Here is a 19,337-nt window from a genome sequence, read left to right as displayed (position 1 = left end):
GTCACAAGGCCAGCTCAAATTCAAGAGATGGGGAAATAAATTTCACCTTTTGGTAGGAAGAGTACCAAAGTTTCATTATAAAAGGTATATGGGGCTTCCCTGGTGGCGCAGTGGTTGAGAGTCCACCTGCCGATGCAGGGGACATGGGTTTGTGCCCCGGTCCGGGAAGATCCCACATGCCGCGGAGCGGCTAGGCCCGTGAACCATGGCCACTGAGCCTGTGTGTCCGGAGCCTGTGCTCCGCAACAGGAGAGGCCACAACAGTGAGAGGCCCACGTACTGCAAGGAAAAAAAAAAAAAAAAAGGTATATGTACCGAAATGAGAGGAATGTTTATAGCCATCTTTGCAGTCTGCCACAGTGTCTTTTTTTCCCTTTTGAATGCTTAATTTTTTAAAAAAAAGAAAATTGTTTTTCAGAAGTATTACTTTAGTGTATCTAGACACAGATTTCATTTTTATTTATCTGTTTGGGGTTCTTGGAACACCTTAAATCTGTGGCTTGATGTCCTCTGTCAGTTTTGGAGAATTTTTAGCCTTTGTCTCTTCAAATATTTCTTCCGTTTCATTTCCCTCTTTCCTCTTATCTGGGACTCACATTACATGTAGGTTAGATCATCTCACTCATATTCTGTCTACCTCTTATCCTCTCTTGTGTATTTTTTATCTTCTTGCCTCCCTCTGCTTTATTCTAGATAAATCCTTTTGACCTATCTTCCATTTCATGAATTCTCTCTTCAGCTGTATTTTATCTGTTCTTAAATACTTCTGTTGAGATCTTTGTTTCAACTATTGTATTTTCTCAGTTTTAGAATTTCTGTTTGTTCTTTTTTGAGTTCTGCCATTACCTTTTTTAATAGCACTGACTCTTGGCTGAAATTCTCAATGTTGTAGTAGTTGTCTGTTTTCTACTTATTTGCATGTTATTTCTTCACGGACCAGACACTGTATTTTTTAAATTGTTTATAGAAATAATATGAGACACGGGATGATATCTTTTTCTAGAGGATTTACGTTTGTTTCTGGCCTTTCATAGGGGTCTTGAATCGTTTTAATCCAGTTTTGGGGATTCATTTGTTTTTAAGCAGGGGCAGGTCGACTTCAGTCCACTACCTAGGCTACCTGTTATGTGTGGGGAACTTTGCTAGGTGCTGGGTAGGTCCTGTGAGCAGAGTAGTCATAGTCTTTGATTCACATGGAGCACAGAGTATTGATTACAATTGACAGGTAAATGTATATACAATTAAGTTTTGGGAAAGCAATGAATAGGCTGTTATGGTAGTGAATATTTGGGGTGGGGACGGAGTGAAAATGATCCTATTGTAACTAAAATGGGGCAGGTTTTGTTTAAGCCGAGATCTGGCTGATATGAGAAGACTGGGAGCAGAAGCATTCAAACAGCAGCAGTGCCAGTGTAAAGGATGGATGGCAACAAAAAAAGTGGGTAAGGGGAGAGGTGGGGGGAGAGAGTTGGGATTGATTTGGAACCATAATAATGAGCCTTGGAGACAACACCCCCCTCCCCTGCTGCCACCGCCATTTTTGTTTCATTTTCCTTCAGAAAGATTAGTGAATTGGGAATTGACAAATCTAGGTACTAGATCTAGTTCTGTGATCTTAGACTAGTTATCTAATTCTTCATTCAGAACAAAATGGAGGGAGGGAGGGAAGGAGGGGACAAATGTGGAGGTGGGATGGGAAGTAATGAAAGGAGCACGTAAGGAGAGAGACTGTCAAGTTTCCTTGTATTCCTCACAAGTGTTTGCACTGTTTGGCGTGTATAGTAGGCATCATACACCTGTTGATTTAGCAAAATGAGAACAGATCAAATCATATTTTTAATGGGGAATTAATCATGGAAGAGAAGAATAAGAATTTTCTGTCTTACTCCTCTACTACTTAAAGGAAAGAGAGTAAATGAATCAAAATGAAGAATAGTCATATTCATCTACCTCCTGGATGACAAGGATTTTATTGACTACCCTAAGATATTTCGGGTAACATGAGAATGGTAGATGAGAGAACACTTGAGAGAAGCAGGAGCTTCTCTCTCCTTTGCAGCCCCACTTGGCACAAGACAATTGCCTGAACAAGTTAGCAAATGAGTGTTTCCCTGATTTGAAGCAACTTTGGCTGTCCTTACCTTATCAGACAGTTTACCATCCATTTGCTTTGTATAAGTTCCAGGGAGGGATTAAGAAACTATTTCCTCTCATAATATTATTAGCCCAAACTTCTGAACTGATTGATGGATTATAGAACTTAAATTTCTTCATAGCCAGCAGTCAGAGAACACATTGTTACACTAAGGTAAACAAGATCATACCTCACAGATCCTTATAAAGTATTCTGTCTCTGGCCACAGACCGTAGGGCTTGAGCTGATATTTGAGAGGGAAAGATTGGAACTTAGTAGAGTTACACTCCCTGTTTCTTAATTTTCCAACCATTATGTAAGGTTTTCTTTTTCTCGAAAGAGACTAAACTGGAATGAGAATGAATTCTCATCAGTAAAAGCAAAGCTTTAAGTAGGTCACCTGACTTTGCTTTTGTGCTCCACATTCACTCTGGTTATAAAAGGGCCTTTCATGAATTTTCTATGCTTTCATCACTGCCAGACACTCTGCAGGCATTATAAAAGAATTAACCCCCCCCGCCATGCCTGTCTCATTGACTCTTTCATAGAGTACACACTGCACTATGTTTAGCTCAGCGGGAACTCTTTGCAGACACTGAATATATGAAAAATCCTCCTTCTAGATAAGAGAATTCAGTATTGATTAGTGTCATAGCTACAAAAGTTAGTGTCTGCTAGAATCTAATACATATAGTGACTTGCAGCCTAATTTTTGCCAAATTATTAGGTCAAAGCTTAATAAGTATTTATATTAAAGTTATTATATGTAAAATTGGCCTATAGATAGTTTGTCTAATCAGTTGGATAGGAGATTGATGAATGCTTCAAACAATCTACATACTCATAATTAACTTTTCTAAAAAATATTTATTTATTTGTTTGGTTGCGCCAGGTCTTAGTTGTGGCAGGCGGGCTCCTTAGTTGCAGCTCGCCTACTCCTTAGTTGCGGCACGTGTGCTTCTTAGTTGTGGCTGGCGGGCTCCTTAGTTGCGGCTCACCAGCTCCTTAGTTGTGGCATGCTAACTCTTAGTTGTGGCATGCGAACTCTTAGTTGTGGCATGCATGTGGGATCTAGTTACCTGACCAGGGATCGAACCCAGGTCCCCTGTATTGGGAGCTTGGAGTCTGAACCAGTGTACCACCAGGGAAGTCCCTCATAATTAACTTTTTAAAAGGAGACAGCACTGAAATTGTTTGTTTCGCCTGCGAGGGTAGAGGAGGAAAGTAAACATGGAATTTTGAAGGGATATAAAGCAAGCTGCTTGTGGCATTATCTGGTAGTAAAGGATTTGCATTTTATTGGCACCCTGTATATCTCAAGGAAACTATAACTGCAGTTGACTGTTGAACAACATGGGTTTGAACTGTGTGGGTCCATTTATATGCTGACTTTTTTCAGTAGTAAATACTACAGTACTACATGATCCACAGTTGGTTGAATTCCGAGGGTAAGGAGCCATGTATACAGAAGGCTGAGTATAAGTTATATGCGGATTTTCAACTGCATGGAGGGTTGTTGCTCCTAACCCCCATATTTTTCAAGGGTCAACTGTATATAAAGTTAACCACAACCACATTTATTGATTTTTCAAGGACTACAGCCTATCATTTACAATGAATTCCAAACAATTCTGGTGAAATTAGTTTCTTGGAGCATGGGGGGCTTCCAGTTTATTTACTCTGTTGTTCCCACTATAAAATATTCTCCAACAGCTTTTGAGTTTGTAGTCACTTAAAGTCTTTATTTTCTCTAATCATCTTTAATATCTACCTTCCTCTCCTACCGAGGTTAGATTGGTTCTGCAATTCAGCTGTTCTCTTGCTAGTACTCAACTCTGTTGGTTATATTTCTGTTACATTCATCCAGCAAAACCTTAATTCTGTATGTTCTCCAAACGATTATTACTTAGAGCATTTTTCCAAAAAAGAGTTCTTGAAAAATGGATTTCATCTCACTTGAGCCCTCAGGGCTGTCCAGTGTCAACACACTGCCATTTTCTGTAGCAGCACTATTAGTCTGATCACTTCTTAAAGCTTTATCCCACTATCTCCTGCTCCTTTTTAGCTTTTAATTTTGCTTTGTACTTCACAGGAAATCTTGAAGATGAAAGCTCCCTCACTTTTCTACTAGTTCTCTTATCTCTTCCTATCTTTCTTATATACCTTCCTTTCCTTCCCTTCTGATTCCTTCTTACCAGCATTTACACATGATTCATTCTCTTCACCTAACAAACCAACCCTCTCTTGAGTGCAAATCAGTGGCTATTTTTGCAGGGTATAAAAACCTATATCTCGGGCTTCCCTGGTGGCGCAGTGGTTGAGAGTCCGCCTGCCGATGCAGGGGACACGGGTTCGTGCCCCGGTCCGGGAAGATCCCACATGCCGCAGAGCAGCTAGGCCCGTGAGCCATGGCTGCTGACCCTGCGCATCCGGAGCCTATGCTCCGCAACTGGAGAGGCCACAACAGTGAGAGGGCCGTGTACTGCAAAAAAAAAAAAGCCTATATCTAGTCACCTTGGTAACCCCCTGGTAATTTGCCTATATGTTCTTGTGGATTTTCTGTGTAAATGATAATATTTCCTGCAAATATGTAATTTTAATGATTAATTTTTATGATTTTGATTTTATGGTTCTGATTTTTTCTTACTGCAAAGGCTGGGACCTTTCATACATTACTGAATAGAAGTAATAGTGCATAACCATGTCTTATTCTTCCTTTTTAAAGAGAATGCTTTCAATGATTCCCCATTGAAGATGATAATTGCACAGTTTTGTTGTTGTTTTAAAATAGCTGTTTTATCAGGTTAGGAAATTTTCTTCAATTCCTAATTAAGAGAGTTTTTTTTTTAATCGTGAGTTCATGTGTTTTAATTCAGTGCTTTTTCTACATTTATTGAAATGATCATATGATCTTTCTTCTTTAATATGGGTGAATTATATTTATAGATCTTATATTAAAACATCCTTGGGGCTTCCCTGGTGGCGCAATAGTTAAGAATCCAGCTGCCAGTTCAGGGGACACGGGTTCGAGCCCTGGTCCAGGAAGATCCCACATGCTGCCGAGCAACTAAGCCTGTGCACCACAACTACTGAGCCTGCACTCTAGAGCCCAGGAGCCACAACTACTGAGCCCACACACCACAACTACTGAAGCCTGCACGCCAAGAGCCCATGCTCCACACAGCAAGAGAAGACACCACAATGAGAAGCCCGTGCACCGCAACGAAGAGTGGCCCCCGCTTGCCGCAGCTAGAGAAAACCCGCGCACAGCAACAAAGACCCAACGCGGCCAGAAATAAATAAATTTCAAAAAAAGAAAAGAGAAGAAAACAACATCCTTGCACTTCCCTGGTGGTGCAGTGGTTAAGAATCCGCCTGCCAATGCAGGGGACATGGGTTCAAGCCCTGGTCCGGGAAGATCCCACATACCACGAAGCAACTAAACCCGTGTGCCACAACTACTGAAGCCTGCACACCTGGAGCCCATGCTCCACAACAAGAGAAGCCACAACAATAAGAAGCCTGTGCACCACAATGAAGAGTAGCCCCTGCTCACCGCAACTAGAGAAAGCCTGAGCGCAGCAACGAAGACCCAACACAGCCAAAAGTAAATAAATAAATAAATAATTTTAAAAAATCCTTGTACACCTTGGATACTGATAAACTCAGTTTGATCGTGGGTTATCTTTTTCGTATACTGAATTCAGTTTGTTAATATTTTGTTTAGGATTTTTGAATCTATGTTACTGAGTGGAAGTGGTCTTATAATCTCCTTTCTTCTAATGTTTTTGTCCAGTTTTAGTGTCAGGTTTTACTCACCTCTTAGAATGAGTTGGGAATTAGTTCCTCTTTCTTCTCACTTATCATCTGGGCCGAGTGTTTTCTTTGTGGGAAAATTTTAAACTGCTGGTTCACCTTGAAGTTTTCAAAATTATTGGCCTACAGTTATTGAAAACAGTATTGATTTTCATATGCTGTAGTTGTAGTTATTTCCACTTTTTACTCATAATATTTTGTTCCTTCTCTTTTTATTTTTTTGTTTATCAAAGAACCATCCTTTCACCTTATTTCATTTTTACTGTATATATATATATATTTTTTTGGTTAGTTTCTGCTTTATAACAAAGTGAATCAGTTATACATATACATATGTTCCCATATCTCTTCCCTCTTGCGTCTCTCTCCCTCCCACCCTCCCTATCCCACCCCTCTAGGTGGTCACAAAGCACCGAGCTGATCTCCCTGTGCTATGCGGCTGCTTCCCACTAGCTATCTATTTTACGTTTGGTAGTGTATATATGTCCATGCCACTCTCACTTTGTTACAGCTTCCCCTTCCCCTTCCCCATATCCTCAAGTCCATTCTCTAGTAGGTCTGTGTCTTTATTCCTGTCTTACCCCAGGTTCTTCATGACATTTTTTTTTCTTAGATTCCATATATATGTGTTAGCATACGGTATTTGTCTTTATTGTATATTTTATGTACTTTTATTGTGTCTATTATTTCTGTAATTTTTAAACAACTTTATAATTGACATACAGTAAACTGTACACATTTAAAGTTTAAGATTTAGTAGGTTTTGACGTATCTATACAGCGGTGAAACACCACAGTCAAGAGAGTGTGAACATACCCATCACCCCTCAAAGTTTTCTTATGTCCCTTTGTAATCCCTCCTTCTTGCCCCTGCCTACTCCTCCATCCCCAAGCAATCAGTGACCTATTTTCTGTAACTATAGGTGTTTGTATTTTCTAGGTTTTTTTAAAAAATAAATTCATTTATTTAGTTAGTTATTTGGGCTGCGTTGGGTCTTCGTTGCTGCACGTGGGCTTTCTCCAGTTGTGGTGAGGAGGGGCTACTCTTCGTTGCAGTGCATAGGCTTCTCATTGCTGTGGCTTCTCTTGTTGCAGAGCACAGGCTCTAGGTGGGCGGACTTCAGTAGTTGTGGCAGATGGGCTTCAGTAGTTGTGGCTCGCAGGCTCTAGAGCGCAGCCTTCGTAGTTGTGGCACATGGGTTTAGGTGCTCTGCGTCATGTGGGATCTTCCTGGACCAGGGCTTGAACCCGTGTCCCCTGCATTGGCAGGCAGATTCTTAACCACTGAACCACCAGGGAAGTCCTCTAAGTTTTTATCTAAGTGAAGTCATGTGTTATTGTATTAATCATGTGTTTATGATGCTTTGACATCTGGAACCTTGCTGACCTTGGAGAGACTTCACCTCCTGGGTTAGCCGGTTTCTGTAGATAGTAAACAACTCACCTGCTAGAGTGCCTTTCATATGCAAACCAACCAATCCAGAGCCCACACCCTAAATACCTCCTTTATTGGGCTGTCATACTCTGGGTCACTGTTGACGTTCCCAATTCACCCTAGGGCCACGTACCAGGTGACTAAGGACAACCTTTAAGCCCCAGAGCTATTTTTTGTTTGTTTGTTTTTGCTTTTCGGGGGCCTCTCACTGTTGTGGCCTCTCCCATTGCGGAGCACGGGCCCAGACACGCAGGCTCAGCGGCCATGGCTCACGGGCCCAGCCGCTCCGCGGCACGTGGGATCTTCCCGGACTGGGGCACGAACCCGTGTCCCCTGCATCGGCAGGCGGACTCTCAACCACTGCGCCACCAGGGAAGCCCCAGCATAATTATTTTGAGATTCATCCATGTTGTGTGTATCAACAGTTAATTCATTCTTATTGCTGAGTAGTATTTCATTATATGTCTATACCAAAATTTGCTTATGCATTCATTTATTAATGGGCACTTGGGTTATTTCCAGTTTTTGGCTATTACAAATAAAGCTTCTGTGAACAATAATAAACAAATTTTTATATGGACATACCTTTCCTTTTCTCTTGGATGAATACCCAAGAGTAGAATGGCTGGATCATAGTATATGTTTAGCTTTTTAAAGAAACTGCCAAATGATTTTCCAAAGTGGTTATACCATTTTACATTACGACCAGCAGTGTGAGGGTTCTGATTTTTTTATATATCCTTGACAACACTTGGTATTATTGATCTTTTAATCTTAGCCACTTCAGTGAGCAGATAGGGGTATCTTGCATTTCACTTTGCATTTCCCTGATGACTAATGGTTTGTAGCCTTTTCCATGTTCTGGTTTCCCTTTACATATATCTTCTTTGGTGAAAATTTGTTCAAATCTTTTGCCCATTATTTTATTGGGATGCTTCTTATTGTTGAAGGTTGAGAGTTTTTGTGGATACCCATTCTTTATCAGATAAATGCTTTCTAAGATTTTCTCCCAGTGTATGGCTTGCCTTTTTAAAAAGTTTTGGAGAGATGTATATATAAATATATGATAAAATGTACTGTTTTAACCATTTTTTAGTGTATGTTCTTGTGGCTTTATTTTTATTCACATTGTTGGGTAGCCATTACCACTGTCCATCTCCAAAACTTTTTCATCTTCCCCAACTGAAACTCTGTACCCATTAAATAATAACTTCCCATTTCCCCCTTCTTCAGCCCCTGTGACCACCTTTCTACTTTCTGTCTTTATGAATATGACTCCTCTACATACTTCATATGAATGAAATCATACAATAGTTGTCCTTTTGTGATTGGCTTATTTCACTTGTATGATGTCTTCAAGGATTATCCATGTGGTGGTATGTGTCAGTTTCCTGTGTAAGGCTCCATTGTATGAATATACATTTTGTTGATCCATTTATTTTTCGATGGACACTTGGGTCACCTTTTGGCTGTTGTGAATAATGCTGCTATGAACATTGGTATACAAGTATGTGTTTGAATTCCTGCTTTCAGTTCCTTTGAGTATATACCCAGAAGTAGTGATCTTGTATCCTATGATAATTCTGTATAATTTTTTGAGGAATCAAAAAATTTGATGGTTTCCACAGTGGGTACCCCATTTTACATTCCCATTAGCAATGTACAAGTGTTCCAGTTTCTCTACATCCTTGCCAAAACTTGTTCTTTTCTTTCATTTTTCTTTTCTTTCTCTCTTTTCTTTTTTTTTTTTTTTTACATAATAATAGCTATCCTAGTGGATGTGAAATGGTATCTCCGTATGGTTTTGATTTGACTTCCCTAATGATTAGTGATGTTGAGCATTTTTCATGGGCTTATTGGCAACTTGTGTATCTTTGGAGAAATGTCTATTCAAGTCCTTTGCCCATTTTTTTTAACCAGGTTGTCTTTTTGGTTGTTGAGTTGTAGGAGTTCTTTATGTATTCTAGTTTTCAGTCCCTTATCAGATAGGTGGTTTGCACATACTTTCTCTCATCCCTGGGTGTTCTTTTCATTCTGTTGATAGTGTCCTTTGATGCACAGAAGTTTTTAATTTTGATAATTTAGCTATTTTTTTATTTTGTTGCCTGTGTTTTTGGTGTTATATTTTAAAAAGTCATTGCCAGATCCAATGTCATGAAGCTTTTCCCTTATATTCTAAGAGTTTTATAGTGTTAGCTTTGATGTTTAGGCCTTTGATCTATTTTGAGTTAATTTTTGTATATGGTGTAAGTTGGGGGTCCAACCTTATTCTTTGGCATGTGGATATCCAGTTGTCCCAGCACAATTTGTTGAAAAGGCTGTCTTTCCTCCATTGAATTGCCTTTGTACCTTTGTCAAAAATTATTTGGGCATATTTGTGTGAGTCTGTTTCTGGCTCTTAATTTTATTTCATAGATCTGTACATTATAGCCTTAACACTGGGTAAATGGATTCCTCACATTTTATTCTTTTCAAAATTGTCCCTGGTTTTTGTTTTTGTTTTTTAATTGAGATATAGTTGACTTACAGTATTATATTAGTTTCAGGTATATAGCATAGGGACTCAAATTTGTATAGATTACACTTCACTTAAAGATATTATAAAAAGGGGCTTCCCTGGTGGCGCAGTGGTTGAGAGTCTGCCTGCTGATGCAGGGGACGCGGGTTCGTGCCCCGGTCCGGGAAGATCCCACATGCCGTGGAGCGGCTGGGCCTGTGAGCCATGGCCGCTGAGGTTGCGCGTCCGAGCCTGTGCCCCGCAGCAGGAGAGGCCACAACGGTGAGAGGCCCGCGTACCACAAACAAACAAAAAAAGATACTATAAAAATACTCACTGTAATTCCCTTTACGGTATAATATATCCTTGTAGCTTACTTATTTTATACATAGTAGTTTGTACTTCTTAATCTCCTACCCCTATCTTGCCCCTCCCCCCTTCCTTCTCCACACTGGTAGCCACTAGTTGTTCTCTATGTCTGTAAGTCTGTTTCTGTTTAGTTATATTCATTTGCTTGTTTAGTTTTTATTTTTATTTTATTTTATTCTATTCTATTTCTTTCCTTCTTTCCTTACTCCCTCCCTTCCTCTCTCCCTCCCTTCCTCTCTTCCTGTGCAGCATGCAGGATCTTAGTTCCTCAACCAGGGATCCCATGCCCCCTGCAATGGAAGCACAGAGTCCCAATCACTGGACTGCCAGGGAAGTCTGTGTTTATTTTTTACATTCCACATATAAGTGACAACATACAGTATTTGTCTTTCTCTGTCTGACTTATTTTACTAAGCATAATACCCTCCAGGTTCATCCATATTGTGGAAATGACAATTTTTCATTCTTTTTTATGGCTCAGTAGTATTCCTGTGTGTGTGTGTGTGTGTGTGTTTGTACACACCACATCCTGTTTATCCATTCATCTGTTGATGGACACTTAGGTTGCTTCCATATCTTGACTATTGTAATTAATGCTGCTGTGAACATTGGGGTGCATGTATCTTTTCAAAGTAGTGTTTTTGTTTTCTTCAGGTATATACCCAAGAGTGGAATTGTATCATATGGTAGTTATATTTTTAGTTTTTTGAGGAGCCTCCATACTGTCCTTCTTTGTTTCGTGTTAGTCTTAGTTTTAAAGTCTAAGTTGTCTAAGTGTTTGTACCTCAGCTTTCTTTTGATTTCCATTTGCATAAAATACCTTTTTGCATCCCATTACTTTCAGTCTATGTGTGTGTCTTTAGATCTGAAGTGAGTCTCTCATAGGCAGCATATATATGGGTCTTATTTTTGTATCCATTCAGCCACTTGGTCTTTTGATTGGAGTATTTAGTCCATTTACATTTAAAGTAATTATCGATTAGGAATGTACTTACTGCCATTTTGCCACAATTTTTTTTTTTTTTTGCGGTATGCGGGCCTCTCACTGTTGTGGCCTCTCCCATTGCGGAGCACAGGCTCTGGATGCGCAGGCCCAGCAGCCATGGCTCACGGGCCCAGCCTCTCCGCGGCATGCGGGATCCTCCCGGACTGGGGCACGAACCGGTATCCCCTGCATCTGCAGGCGGACTCTCAACCACTGCGCCACCAGGGAAGCCCCTTACTGCCATTCTGTTAATTGTTTTGGGTTTTTTTTTTTGGTAGTTCTTTTTTGCTCTTTTTGTTCTCTTGTGATTTGATGACTGTCTTTAATGCTGTGTTTGGAATCCTTTCTCTTTTTTGTGTGTGTATCTATTATAGATTTTAAGTTGCTGATCTCTTAATTTCAAATGCATTTTAACAACCCTGCATTATTTTTTAACTCCCTCCTCCCATGATTACTGTTTCTGACATCATGTTTTTCATCTCTTTGTTTTGGGTATCCTTTACCTACTTACTGTAGATATAGATGATTTTATTACTTTTGTCTTTTAACTTTCCTACTAGCTTTTGTATGTGGTTTATTTAATACTTTACTGTTCATTTGCCTTTATTGATGAGTCTTTTCCTTTTGTCGTTTTTATGTTTCTAGTTGTAGCCTTTTTTTTTTTAAGAGAAGTCTAAAAAAACATTTAACGTTAATATTTCTTTTTTATTGATTGATTGATTGGCTGCGTCAGGTCTTGGTTGCAGTACATGGGATCTTTCGTTGTAGCACGCAGGCTCTTTGTTGTGGCACACGGGTTCTAGAGTGCATGGTCTCAGTAGTTGCAGCATGCGGGCTCTCTAGTTGTGGTACGCGGGCTTAGTTGCCCCGTGCAGCATGCATATGGGATCCTAGTTCCCCGACCAGGGATTGAACGCGTGTCCCCTGCATTGGAAGGCCGATTCTTAACCACTGGACCACCAGGGAATCCCCCCTTTAACATTTCTTGTAAAGCAGTTTGATGGTGCTGAATTCTTAGCTTTTGCTTGTCTGTAAAACTTCTGATCTCTCCATCAAATCTGAATGAAAGCCTTGCCAGGTAGAGTATTCTTGATTGTAGGTTTTCCCCTTTCATCACTTTAAATATATCTTGCTACTCCCTTCTGGCCTACAGAGTTTCTTCTGAAAAGTCAGCTGATAGCCTTATGGAAGTTCCCTAGTACATAGCTTGTTGCTTTTGCCTTGCTGCTTTTAATATTGTCTCTTTATCTTTTTTTTTTTTTTTTGCCATTTTAATTACAGTGTATCTTGGTGTGGTCCTCTTTGGATTGATCCTGGTTGGAATTCTCTGTGCTTCCTAGACCTGGATGTCTGTTTCCTCTCCCAGGTTAAGGAAGTTTTCAGCTGTTACATCTCCATATATGTTCTCTGCCGCTTTCTCTCTTCTTCTGGGACCCCTGTAATGCTAATGTTAGTACTCTTTTTTTTGGCTGCTCTGGGTCTTCGTTGCAGCATACAGGATCTTTGTTGTAGCGTGCAGGGTCTTTTTAGTTGCGGCATGTGGGTTCTAATTCCCTGACCAGGGATGGAACCCAGGCGCCCTTCATTGGGAGGGTGGAGTTTTAGCCACTGGACCACCAGGAAAGTCCCGAATGTTAGTACTCTTGATGTTGTTCTCGCAGTCTCTTAAACTGTCCTCATTTCTTTTTGTTGTTGTTGTTCAGCTTCAGTGATTTCTACTACTTTGTCTTCCAGCTTGCTGATCTGTTCTTCTTTATCATTTAATATACTGATGATTCTTTCTAGTGCATTTTTCATTTCATTTATTGTATTCTTCATCTCTGGTTCTTCTCTATGTTTTCCAACTCTTTGTTTAAAACTGCGAAGTTCTCACTCTGTTCATCCATTCTTCTCTCAAGTTCTTTGGTCATTTTTACAATCATTACCTTGAACTCTTTATCGGGTAGACTGCCTGTCTCCACTTTACTTAGTTCTTCTTCTCGGGTTTTATCTTGTTCATTCATTTGGAACATGTTCCTTTGTCACCTCATTATACCTAATTTGCTGTTTTTATATCTGTGTATCTGGTAGGTTACATTTCCTGACCTTGGATAAATGGCCTTTTGTAGGACATGTCCTATGCATCCCAGCAGTGCACTCCCCTCTAGTCACCAGACCTATATGCTCTAGGGGTACCCACTATATAAATTGCATGGGTCCTTCTGTTGTGGTGGTCTGGTAGGTGTGGCTGGCCCCTGGTCCATTTGGTTGCCAGGCCCTACCTTGTGTGGAGGCGGCTGGCCACTGGTTGGCTGGGCCAGGTCATGAGGCAGCTGGCTGTGGAACCCCGAGGGAGTCCCAGGGCTAGTGCTGGATCACTGGTGGGCAGAGCCAGATTGGGGGGAGGCAGGTTGCAGGGCCAGGGTTCCTGGATGTAGTGTAGCCTGCTGGTGAGTGGGCCCAATTCCTGACATGGCTGGCTGCAGGTTCCAAGATGTTACAAAGCTGGTGCTGCTGCACTGGTGAGTGGGGCTGGACCCTGGGGCACCTGGCTGAGGAATCCAAGGCATCTCAGAGATGGTGTTGGCCTGTTGGTATGTGGGGCCATGGCTGGTGTTGACCAGCTAGTGGGCGGGGCCAGGACCCCCAGGGGGTCCTGGGGCTAGTGCCAGCTTGCTGCTAGGAGGAGCTGGGTCCTGGGGTCTCTGGGTGCAGGGCCCCAAGGTCCCAAAGCTGGTTCAACCTGCTGTTGGGTGGGGCTGCTGGCTGAGGGGCCCAAGGTGCCCCAGAGCTGGTGTTGACCTGCTAGTGGGCAGAACTGGGTCCTGGGTGAGGGGGTCCCAGGGCTGGTGCCAACCTGCTGGCTTGTTATCTGGGTCCTGACAGGGCAGACTGCAGGGCTGCGGTGGCCCTGGGGTTGGTATCCACCAGCTGGTGGGTAGGATTGGGGTACAAGGGATCCCAGGACTGGTGCCTGCCCATCAGTGAGTGAAGCCAGGTCCCCGGGTCTCTGGCTGCAGGGCCAAGTGGTCCCAGAGCTGGTATTGAACCTCTGGTGAATGGGGTCAAGGTCTTAGAGGTTCTGGGGCTAGTACTGGCTCACTGATGGGCATAGCTGGGTCCTGTGATTTCTGCTGTAGAGCCCTAGGAGTCCTGGAGCTGGTGTTGGCCCGCTGGTGAGTGGAGCCAGTTCCCAACACAGTTGGCTGTTCTCTCTAGGGTGTCCCGAAGCTTGTACCCACCCACTAGTGCCTGGGACCAGATACCAGGCTGACTTGCTGAGGGGCCCAAGGTGTCTTGAAGTTGGCGTTGGCTTGCTGGTGGGTGGAGCTGGGACCCAGGGGGTCCTGTGGCTAGTGCCTGCCCACTGTTGTCTGAGTCTGGCCCCTGGGCTAGTGCCAACTCATAGGTGGGCAGAACCAGGGCCCAGGGTCTCTGGCTGCAGGGCCCTGGGGGTCCTGGAGTTGGTGTGTTGGCTCACTGGTGTGCCTGCCCACTGGTGGGTGGAGCTGGGTCCTAGGGTCTCTGGCTGCAGGTCCCCGGAGGTTCCAGGGCTAGTGCCTGCCCACTGTTGTATAGGGCCAGGTCCTAGGCCCTGTGGTGGACAGGGCCATGTCCCAAGTTGGCTGTGGGCTCAGGAGGTATTAAGGTAGCCTACCTGCTGGTGAGTGGGGCTGTGTCCCTGCCTGGCTAGTTGCTTGGCCTGAGGCGACCCAGTACTGGTGCTGACAGACTGGTGGGCGGAGCAATGTCCCAGTGCTAATAAGCTAGAGGGAGGATTCCAAAATGCTGCTTGCTAGCACCAATGTGCACGTGGTAGAACAAGCTCCCCAAAATGGCTGCCACCAGTGTCTATGTCCCCAGAGTGAGCTCCAGTTGCCTCCTGCCTCTCTGGGAGACTCTCCAAGATTAGTAGGTGGGTCTGACCAAGCCTCCTTTCAAATTACTGCTTCTGCTCTGGATCCCGAAGCATGTGAGATTTTGTATGTGCCCTTTAAGAGGCTATTTCCCACAGCTCTCTGGGACTCCCACAGGTAAGCCCCCTTGGCCTTCAAAGCCAAGTATTCTGGGGGTTTGTCTTCCTGGTGCAGGACCCCAATGTGGAGCTCAAACCCGTTGCTGCTTGGGGAGAACCTCTGCAATAAAAATTATCCTTCTGTTGCATTTTGCCCTCCTGGGGCTATGGGTCTTGACTATATCGAGACTCCATCCCTCCTGCCCATCTGGTTGTGGTTTCCTTCTTTATATCTTTGTAGATCTTTTCTGCTAGATTCCAGTCTTTCTCATCAATAGTTGCTCTGCAGATAATTCTGATTTTGGTGTGCCTGCGAGAGGAGGTGAGCTCAGGGTCATCCTACTCTACCATCTTGGCCAGGCTCCGTCTCTGGCTTGCTTTTAAATTTTATTTTATGCACATAACCTGTACTATATTTTGGTTTTATATCTCCAGTAGTTTATTCCAGTATGTGCTTCAAGCAGAACAAATACTTTTCCATATTGCTCTTTGTGTTAATTAATCTGCAGTATAAGTTTAGTATAAACTATTTTGTTTATTGAAGTAAGCTGATTTCATTGTCTCCAGGCTCATCTCTCTCCAGGCCCCAAATTGAATCTTGCCTTAGGTGTAACTCAAAGACGGTAGAATTTAACAATCTATTTCTGAGCCTTAGTGGGCCTTTTTCATTCTCTACATAAGCTCATCTTTGGAAATGAGCTGCTCTTGAGAGCTTCAGACTCCTATTAATTTTAGGGGTTCCTCTCCCCTTTATTTGGGTCCTGTATCACGTTGTCTCTCTCCCTTGAAGACCTATAATGAAAGTTGATTTCTGGTGTTCCAGGACTTCTTCAGGAGCCCTTCAGCAGTTTTTCAGGTTCTTTTTTCTCACTAGCAAGTATTCAGCGTGTGTGTGCCATTCCTACTCCACCCTCCCTTAGTGGCATGTGTCAAATTTTTTCTTTTAAGTTGAGAATTATATTTTGTTGTTGGCTTGTTTGATTACTTATTTATTTATTTGGCTGTGCCAGGTCTTAGTTGCAGCATGTGGGATCTTTTGAGTTGCTGCGTGCGAACTCTTAGTTGCGGCATGTGGGATCTAGTTCCCTGACCAGGGATCGAACCCAGGCCCCTGCATTGGGAACGTGGAGTCTTAGCTACTGGACTATCAGGGAAGTCCCAGGCATGTGTCAGTTTTTTACTCATCAGCACCCACCTACTCCTGCGTCCTGTGTTTGTCAGATGTCTCCTGCCTGGCTTGCTCGTTGCTGCTTTTGTCAATCTCTACAGCTGTCTTCTTTTCTTTGGTTTATTGCCTGACTTCCGTGGCAGCTGCTCTGTCATTGCCTGTCTGCCGTTCTGCCCCTTCTCCAACCCTTCACCCCCATTCCTTCTCCTGTAGGTACAACATGTACTGTAGTACTATACTGTTCTCAATGTTCAGAACTAAGCTCATCACCTTCCCTATGGTATGTCTCAAAGCAATCATTCTCCTTCATATAGCATTGAGATTCATCTAAGTCAGGGACCTGGGCCTTCCTTACCTCTGGCATCTCATTGTTAAATTTTCAGTCCTGTCCCTATACACTTATCAGCCCTGCTCTGAGGTCCTCCTGGTTCATTGGCTAGATTATTTCAGAAAGCTTCAGTCAGCAGCCCTTCTAACCTCAAACCACACCAGTTGATGCTCTACCCTACTGTTAGTCATTGTTTGAAAATCCATATTGTTATGGTCAACCTCCCTGTGTTAAAGCCTCTGGTGGTTCCTCAGTGTGTTCAGTGGAAAGTCAAAACTTTTTATTGTGGCCTAACAGGCCCCTTTGTGATCTGTTCGCTGCTTCTTCTAGCCTCATCTCCTGCATTTCCTCCACATATCCTCACAGACCCCAGTCTTTCATGTCTGCCATTTTCACATTCATTTAGCAATGTTTATCGAGGTCCTGCTTCATGCCCTTACCTAGCTCTTTGCCATTCCTGGAACCAGATAGATCTTTTCAAGCTTCAAAGTCCTCTTTGCTTTAAAGACTTTTTCTTGTTTCTGACCCTTCTCCTGGCTAACTGCTCTTTTTCCTTCCAAGTTCATCTCAAGCATTGCCTCCCCTGAAAATCCTTCTGTGGTGTGCAGTTTTACTACCTCGCCTTAGTGTTAATTGACTAACATTATGCCAGGTGATAATTCAGGGTTTGAAATAAATAGCTTATTTGTGCCTCACTGCTGGTTAGTGAACTACTTGACGGCAGTCTATACCTAGTCCATATCTAATCTGTCTGTGTATTCCCATTATCTGGTTGGAGGTTTTTTGTTTTTTGGTTTTTTTTTAATTTATTTATTTGTTTTTTTGGCTGCTTGGGTCTTCGTTGCGGGCTTTCTCTAGTTGCGGTGAGCAGAGGCTACTCTTCGTTGCGGTGTGGAGGCTTCTCATTGCGGTGGCTTCTCTTGTTGTGGAGCACGGGCTCTAGGCATGCGGGCTTCAGTAGTTGTGGCTTACGGGCTCTAGAACGCAGGCTCAGTAGTTGTGGCGCACGAGCTTAGTTGCTCCACAGCGTGTGGGATCTTCCTGGGCCAGGACATGAACCCGTGTCCCCTGCATTGGCAGGGGGGAACTTTGGAGTTTTAAAAGCCCTGAGTTTGAATCCTAGTAGGCACTTACTAGATATGTGGCCTTGGACAAATTCCTTAACCTCTGTGATCTTTATTCATTTGTAGAATGGAAAAACAGTACCTAACTCAAAAGGTGGTTGTGGGGATTAATTAGGTTAAAGTATATAGAATGCCTCATACCAATGCCTAGCACATAGCAGGCAACCAAGGATTATAGTTGTAAAAATAGTTTTTGATCTTAATAATAAATAATATAATGTTAGTGAACAGTTAGCTGAAGGAACTGAACTCTCCATCTAGGTGCCTTTTTCTCAAATCAGAGAACCTGAAAAGCTCTAGAAGAAGGCTCAGGCAGAGCATAACATTCCTAGCTGCCGCTTTGTTTCTTCCACACCTGGGAGACATCTTTCAACAGTCTTTAAGCTTTTGAAGGGTCAGTGATATGTGAAGAAAAGTCCGGTAGACCTGGATTTGAATTCTGCTTCTACAACTACCAGCTATGTGACCATCTCTCAATTTCTTTATCTTCAAAATGGGAATATGAAGAATCTCTCTCATGTAGAGTTGCTCTGAGATTTAACTGAGATAAAAGGCCAAATATTGAGATAAATTGTACCTGATACTTGATCATATTTTATCAATGTATTGAATATTGAATGCTTAGCTTTGTATAGATGGACTCTTAATGGAAGCTATCACAGCCAGAGTCTCTACTCTGGAGAATGTGCAGATTGGCTGAGCTCTCCTTTGCTAGTGGGAACTTCATAATATTAATTCCTTGTAACATTTTTTCTTTAGCAAATGTATGCCACATTGTGCTTCCTAGCAAGAGCACCAAGGAAAATGCATTTCAGAGCACCCTCATCGTTTCCATTCCTTATCCATAGCAAGTCATAATGTTAGGAGTTGGTCTTCTTATTCTTTATAACTATCTGTATCAGGATTGGGGTTGGTTGCATATATCAGAAAATAGGTTTATTTCTTTCTTGTATATATGAAATCTGAAAGTAAGCAGGGCTGGTATGGCAGTTCAACAGTGTCATCAGAGAACTTGGTCTCTTTCTAGCTCTCTATTCTATTATCTTGAAAGTCACTTCAGGGCCCATAATGGCTGCTGGGGCTCTAATCATCACATCTGAATTCTAGATTACAGGAGAGAGAGAACAGGGAAAAAAGACTCCCTGCCTCCCTCCCTGTTAAACCACCTTCCTAGAGATCTCATAATATACTTTAGCTTATATCTCCTTGGCCAGAATTTAGTCACTTGTCTACACCTAGCTGAGGAATGGGCGTGTTCTCCTTAGTACTAGCATCCAGTTTTCTTTCTTTTTTCCTCTCCTTGTTCTTAGGTGAGGGTGGCATGTCTCTCCGGACCTCAGGGTCCATTGACAGGGAGTGTACATCTGGGCAAGGAGTGTTTCTCTTTGGCCAGAAGCTCAAAAATTCTTTCTTTACTAGATACTCAATATGCCTGTGATGGTTCCTTCATCTTGAGTGCAGTATATATATTTAAAATAATTTACCCCT

General features: G+C 42.5%; 1 protein-coding gene across 4 annotated transcripts in view; it reads left to right on the top strand.

Moving 5' to 3' along the window:
* PTPRA (protein tyrosine phosphatase receptor type A) overlaps positions 1 to 19,337 on the top strand; it is a 184,744-nt gene that overhangs the window by 84,308 nt on the left and 81,099 nt on the right. Inside the window, exon 2 of one of the 4 annotated variants that reach the window (XM_089896634.1) lies at positions 5,081 to 5,741. The exons of the other annotated variants lie outside the window; for them this stretch is intronic. The gene's annotated coding sequence lies outside the window, so the exon portion shown is untranslated. The remainder of the gene's footprint in view (positions 1 to 5,080; positions 5,742 to 19,337) is intronic. 4 annotated transcript variants of the gene reach the window in all.

Source organism: Delphinapterus leucas, chromosome 15, assembly GCF_059928025.1.
Source record: "Delphinapterus leucas isolate spDelLeu-1000000601 "Yukka" chromosome 15, BTC_Dleu_Yukka2, whole genome shotgun sequence".
NCBI classification, from domain to species: Eukaryota; Metazoa; Chordata; class Mammalia; order Artiodactyla; family Monodontidae; genus Delphinapterus; species Delphinapterus leucas.
This window is presented reverse-complemented; position numbering and strand designations above follow the sequence as displayed.